Source organism: Palaemon carinicauda, chromosome 23, assembly GCF_036898095.1.
Source record: "Palaemon carinicauda isolate YSFRI2023 chromosome 23, ASM3689809v2, whole genome shotgun sequence".
Taxonomy (NCBI): Eukaryota; Metazoa; Arthropoda; class Malacostraca; order Decapoda; family Palaemonidae; genus Palaemon; species Palaemon carinicauda.
In genome coordinates this window covers 70,313,398-70,320,897 of record NC_090747.1, presented here as the reverse complement: position 1 = coordinate 70,320,897, position 7,500 = coordinate 70,313,398, and positions in this window count along the sequence as shown.

Below are 7,500 nucleotides of genomic sequence, written 5' to 3'. Positions count from 1 at the left end.
TATTAATGAAATAAATAACTACAAGAGAAATAAAAAACTATTAAAACCAAATATTTTCGAATAGTAAAAACATTTAAATACATATTTCATATATAAATTATAAAAAATTAAAAAAAACAAGAGGAAGAAAAATAAGATAGAATAGTATGCCTAAGTATACTCTCAAGCAAGAGAACTCTACCAAGACAGTGAAAGACCATAGTACAGTACAGAGGCTATGGCACTACCAAAGACAAGATAACAATGGTTTAATTTTGGAGTGTCCTCCTCCTAAAAGAGCTGCTTACCATAACTAGAGTCTCTTCTACCCTTTCCAAGAGGAAAGTGGCCATTGATAAAATTGCAATGCAGTAGTTAGCCCTTTAAGTGAAGAATTGTTTGGTAATCTCAGTGTTGTCAGGTGTATGAGGACAGAGGAAAATGTGGGAAGAATATGTCAGACTATTCTGTGTATGTGTAGGAAAAGGAAAATGAGCCGTAACTACAGAGAGAGATCCAATGTAGTACTGTTTGGCCACTCAAAGGACCCAATAACTCTAACGGTAGTATCTCAACGGGTGGCTTGTGCTCTGGCCAACCTACTACCTACCTTTGGAACAAAGAAGAGACTACAGCTAAAATCTAAATGAAAGGTACAATGACCTCGAAGTTAAGCACCATAATGCCTCAAGTGCACCAGGTGAAACACATTGATAGCAAATATTCTCAACGGGGCGTCGCCTATCAAGAACTATATTATGAACCCTTCTAGAAAAAAATATCTGCCACAGAGAAAAGTAAAAAAAGCTGTCTCTCGACCTTTCCTTTTACTTGGTGAGTAGATGGAACCACTTCTTCAGTCTCCGAAAAGAGTAGCTTTATCTCTCCATGTATTTGTTGGTATGTATCTCTATTTTACTGTATAATAAAGAAAAATACGGAATGTTTGACGAATTATAAGAAAAGTTGAGAAGCAAAAAAAAAAAATGCGTACATGAAAGAATATCTTCAATTACTAATATTATATTAAGGTTAAAACGATGGAGTAAAAATATACATGTGATAGCCAATTACAAGCGGTCACACGTTTTCTGAGAAAAAAAAAAAAAACAGCAATGTTATTATTGATAACTTTATCAGATGACAAAAAAATATTCGGAAACGACTAGAAATCTTTATGAGCAAATATCAATAATCCAATTACGACTTGTCTGTGACGAAATGTATTATTTGCAGAAAATGTTATGAACCTTTAGGACTACGTTCGATCCCAGCTTTCGTTGACAACTGTGAATAAGTACTTGAAGTAGTTTAAATATACGAAGTATTCTCTCTCTCTCTCTCTCTCTCTCTCTCTCTCTCTCTCTCTCTCTCTCTCTCTCTCTCTCTCTCTCTCTCTTCAACAGAATGCCCTTGCTGTAAAACGTGCCTCCAAATTTCACTCATTTTATCGAACACAATAAAATATTTCTTTACCAGAACAACGATCTTACTTTACTCTCGAGGCATACTGAACAATAATCTTCAATGTACCTATTTACGTGTTTATTTACAAAGGAAATATAAGTGAATATAAGTGTGTGTGAGTGTGTGCGTGCGTGTGTGTTGAGTAGGCCTCCGAAATGCCTTGCTGCTCGAACCCTTTCACCCTTTTAAGAGGCATAACGCGTCTTATCAACCTTCCAAAGCGCCTATTGTGCAAACATCACTTTCGAATCTCCTTCAAGATGTGAACGTACCACATAGGCCTATCCGGCAGTCAACGCCCTCTCCCTCCTGTTACTTGGACGACAACCCCAACCACTCACCCTACTCTACCCTAGAAGTCCCTTCACTACCCAACGACCAGCGATTACGTTGGCTGACCTGAAGAACTTCATGTGACACTCTCCTGCCATACCATTCTCTCTCTCTCTCTCTCTCTCTCTCTCTCTCTCTCTCTCTCTCTCTCTCTTTATTATATATATATATGTGTGTGTGTCAGCAAAATCAGCGTTTACTCTAACAAGGGGTGGCTACAGAGGGAAAACAATTCATCGGTCACTGCCCAGTCCAAAATCAAATTGAAGTAACGTAAACAAAATCCTGTGAAAAAAAAAAAAAAACTTGAAAAAAGTAAGAAGCTTCACACACACTGGATGGGTAGATTTCCCAGCACCACGTCCAGACCTATTACATGTACAGCGCCATGTACTCTTGCCAGCACACTCATAATCCTTGATATCAAGGCCCATCCTTTCCACTTCATTCCTAACTCTTCCAAATCATTTGTGAGTTCTAGCAACTCATCGTTTTCTATTAGTCACAGACGACCAAACTATCTCCAAAGACTATAATCCACTAGGTTCACTACTTCTGCAGATTTCCTCATTTATTTCGGTTTCACTTCTTATCACATGTGTGAGTTTATATATATATATATATATATATATATATATATATATATATATATATATATATATATATATATGTATATATATATATATATATATATATATATATATATATATATATATATATATATATATATATATATATATATATAATCATCATCATCAGTAGCCCACGCTATTTCATCATTTGCAGATGGAAAAACTGGCTGGTGGCAGACCGGTAGCGACCTATCGATATAGCAAACGTGACCTGAGTTCTGCAACATTACCATATGGCCCTCATTTAGCTTGATTGTAATTTCCCAGTTTTATCAAAGTGCATCTTTTTTATTTGTGAAGCACGCATTAAATATAATACAAGCATAATTTTAAGGTACAAGGTATAAGGAAAACAAACATAACTGCGTCTGTAAATACATTATTCATAAAGGCTTACGTTGTTCTAACCAGCAATGTTCGCATAGATATTTACAGGGGGAATATCTGTCTAGCTTTTATTTTGCTGCCCAGGAACGAATTTCAAGCCACTTGATAAATCTTTTAAACACTTAGCCTATGTATAGTTTTAAGAACAAAATGAGTACATGAATGGAGTGAAATGCTTAAACAAGGTGTTCGGGAATTACGCAATTAAATATAAGAGCTAAAACTCTATCTTATAGCAGTTATATTCTTTTTAATAATAATAATAATAATAATAATAATAATAATAATAATAATAATAATAATAACCTATAGACAACGATACCAAAACGACGACATATAACTTCATTGTCACCTGAAAAATCTGAAAACCTCTTTTTCTTTTTATATAAATTACTGAATACAAGTGTACACGACCCGTCAAAAATGACTGCTAAATATTCAGATGGATATCCACAAACACACACAAACCCCTTTCACCAGGGTATGACTACCGCCTTTCCTCCCTCCCGAGGGACCGCGAGAACTGAGCATGACCAGAAAGAAATATATATTCTTTTAAACAACCAGACACTTGCTCTTTATTATATAGGGTGGATGGGTCAAATGGCCCGTCACTGGGGCAATGTAAGCCATGCAACTGTCGTAAACCCCCTCATCGGCACTATTTATAAAAAATTAAATGAGGCCTTTGTTCTAGAAAGAATAAAAACATTCATTGCCAGATGGAATACATAAAACGCCTGTACAGATTACGAATTTATTATTTAGTGGTCCACTAAAACAAAGGTCAATAACACCTTTTTCTCAGTTAGCTAACCATGGTAAGGAATAGTTTGGAAAGTTAAGTGTATTAATAAGAGTAACATGAAGTGTAATTTAGCTACAATTCTGTTTATAGAGAGGTACAATTTATTTTTATCTTTGTGTTTTTGATATTCTTGAAATAATTGGATCTACCACATACACTGTTTTCTAAACTGTATATACATACTTTTTCTCGTTGTAGCCATGGTCTATAGTAACTACTTATACTATATGATTTGTTTACCATATTTGTTAACCGTTGTTATTTCTCTACAAATCCTAATCCCAATTGAACGCCTTTTGACTAGTTTTCAAGTCAATCTTTCCACAGATAATTTTATCCTTGAGTCAAATGACTCACATTCAAGTACAAATTTACGGTTTAAAACATCCGTTGGACGAGAGAGGCAACCAGACAATACTACTTAAAAACTCTTGAGTCACAAAAATTGGAAATATGATTTCTTTTTCTTGGAAATTCCAAAAAGTTAAGCCCTTTAAATCACACGTATCCATTCAAATTCATTTGTTTATTATTATCATTATTATTATTATTATTATTATTATTATTATTATTATTATTGAGAGAGAAAAAGTAATTATTTACATAACTATAGATGTAGTACATATGAAACGGTGTAGTAATGGAAGAGAGGAGGGCAGCATATGAGATCATGGCCGAAGGTGACACCTGCTTAACTTGTAGGTTGTCTGTGAAAGAGAAAGGAGTTGGAGAGAGAGAGAGAGAGAGAGAGAGAGAGAGAGAGAGAGAGAGAGAGAGAGAGAGAGAGAGAGAGAGAGGGAGAGAATGTCCCTGACGAGATAGATACGGAATGTGGAGCCTCCTGATATAGAGATGAAAATCAGATTCAGGGAAAAATAGCTACGGTTATTATTAGAGGTTTTCATTCATTGGGGCCAGCTGATATGGGTACAAATGTCTTACAATAAATAGCTTTCGTTTACTGTGAACTACTGAATAGGAGACACAGAAGACTATCTGATTTCTTGAGATCTGTAAATAGGTACAAATGTCACAATTATTAACTTTACAGAGACCGACGTCTTGGACTTTGGCTGCACGTTTCATAAATGGACATTTTATTTTGAAGAAACCTGCCATGGAAAATCTAGGTGTCTGTTTTTGTAAATATAACATATATACAATGATAACAATATTTCTCTTTATAATATATAATATATTCCTATCAAACTTTTCCATAGATAATGATACTAACAGTTATAAATTATAAATATATGGGAGCAAATTGGAGAATCAATCGGGTTCTCGAAAAACTCTCTTTCTGTTTTAACTTTTAATACATTTTACAGGAGTATTATTTTGAATTTGCTCCCTTAATAACAGCATGTGTCTTATGATAATAGTATGAACAATGATGACAAACATTATTTGAACCTGGAATATTGTATTTCACCAACTATGGAAGAATTTCGAAAAAAAAAAAATTTACTACTACTTTTTAACGTTACATAATTCTACTATTGATGTTACTAGACGATAAAATTTTGCGAAGCCAATATTTTTTACATCGATATTTCATTACATCAAAATCGTGATGAAAACTTCGATATTGCAAAAAAAAAAATATCGTGTAGGGGCCTCAGAATGTTGACTTGTAACTCGAAAAATAGATGATGGATAAACACCTTGTCTTAACCTTGTGAGAAGAGTGACTGGGTGAGATATGTTGGACTAGAAAATAGTATTATTATAAAGTAGAAAAAAAGTACCTGGATGTTTTAAGTATAAATTAAAATATTATCTCGATAAAATACACAATTAAAAAATTTGCCGTAAAAAACAGTAAAAATCCTTGAATAAATGTTGTCAGGCATTTACCGTTTAAAAAACGGATATACTGACGTTAAGGAGTGATATTACGATCACCAACCCTAAAAGATAATAACAAAGTAGGGTAGAAATTATGGTCGCCTGTATTTTACTGAAATACGGCTCACTACAGTATAGTTTTACCGAGTTTTCCGAAAAAAAAATAACGTTTTAAGAACAGTGTAGCTAGATGTTAAAATAGTATGAGAATGAAGGAGGAATAAAAATATAAGGAATAAAAATGAGTAGATACAATATGACAAAATAGCATAAGGATAAGATAGGAAAAAATAAAATCGAAACATGAATTACATCGTACAGTATAAAGACTGCGTATTACCTGATCTATCTGAAGGAAAAGATAAAGGAAAAACATGAAAAAAGACTAATAATCACCCACACTTAACGAAAGGCATCATTTCTTTATCTAAAAATAAATTAATCTCACAGACACGTTCGTTATTCTGAGAGTATACAGAACCGTATTTAAAAGAAAAAAAAAATAATTCGACAAAATTAGCATATGACATTCGCTTTGAATAAGTAATACTGTATGTCAAGGTCCTTTGAATATACGTATTTAAACAACATTATTATTATTATTATTATTATTATTATTATTATTACTTGCTACGCTACAACCACAGTTGGAAAAGCAGAATTCTATAAGCCCAAGGGCCCTAAAAGGGAAAATAGCCCGGTGAGGAAAGGAAACAAGGAAACAAAATGTTTCAAGAACAGTAACAACATTAAAATAAATATTTCCTATATAACCCATATAAACTTTAACAAACCAAGAGGAAGAGGAATTAGATAGAATACTGTGCCCGAGTGTACACTCTATATGACAAAATGTATGTGGTACCAATAAATGATGTTGTTTCTTTAACTATCGTTGTTGACTTTTGCGTTCTTTTGGGAGCTTTTGCAATAACAACCTAACCGCAAAAAATACCTCATTGTCGATAAGCTGTGACTAAGGCGTAGTTCAAAATAACGTTGCGTTGGGTTACAAAGGAAATGAGAACAAAGGATGTTCAGTTTTTGCTGTTGTTTTATTTAATTTTTTAATCCAATGAGTAATTTGATTCCGGAGACTTGCTCCTCATAATGTGGCTAATTAATTTCTTTGTTTGTGGTTCTTGTTTTTTTTTTGTTTTTTTTTCCAGTGGGTGATTATTTATTTATTTGTTTGCGAGACACCATTGTTCTCGTGACGTCACATTACGCTATCAAACTTAGGCAACTAATTCAATATGAAGTCACTTTCCCTATGTGTCTATGAGTGGGTCGAATGAAACTTTCCGACAATAAACAAACCTTTTATTAATGTATATCACTGGTCAAGAGTTTCTATTTTACTCCAATTAGATTAGTTACTCTCAGTTTTACTTGTAATTAGTATCCATATTTCACTTCCTTGGACACTTGATTCTGTTCAGTATTACCATGTCTGAACTTTCATTAAATTTTCTTATTTTACTATATAACTCCAGAATTATTGCATTAACATTACTATCATTAAAATTAAAGCAATAGCAGTACCAAAAAACAGGAGTTCCAGTAATATTAATTCAACTTACTAATGTAACGCAATTAGCATAGTATTTCAACACAATACGACAATTTCCAAACGCTATGTTACCTTTATACGTTTAGCAAAACGTCTTTAGGAAAACCTTTACCGGAAACTCTATTTTTTGTAAGCTATTTCAAATGTCAAAAGTTCGTCGCACTTTACATAACTCCGAAGGAAATTCCCCAGCGTGTTGTTCATTAGTAATATATTAAATCACTGACACGGGCCGTTGTGAAATGTGTTTCGCCATTCATTGATTTTTAATATATAAAACTGTTGAAAGATTGTCACGACAATAACAATGATTATTATTACTATTAGTGTTCGAGGCCCGTCAAAAATGACGGCCAAATATTTAGATACATCTATACACACAGATTCAACCCTTCTTAACAACCCCCCCCCCCCTTTCCTATCTACCTCTCGGGGTACCACCCTCTCATCAGGGTATGACTATACCCACTCCC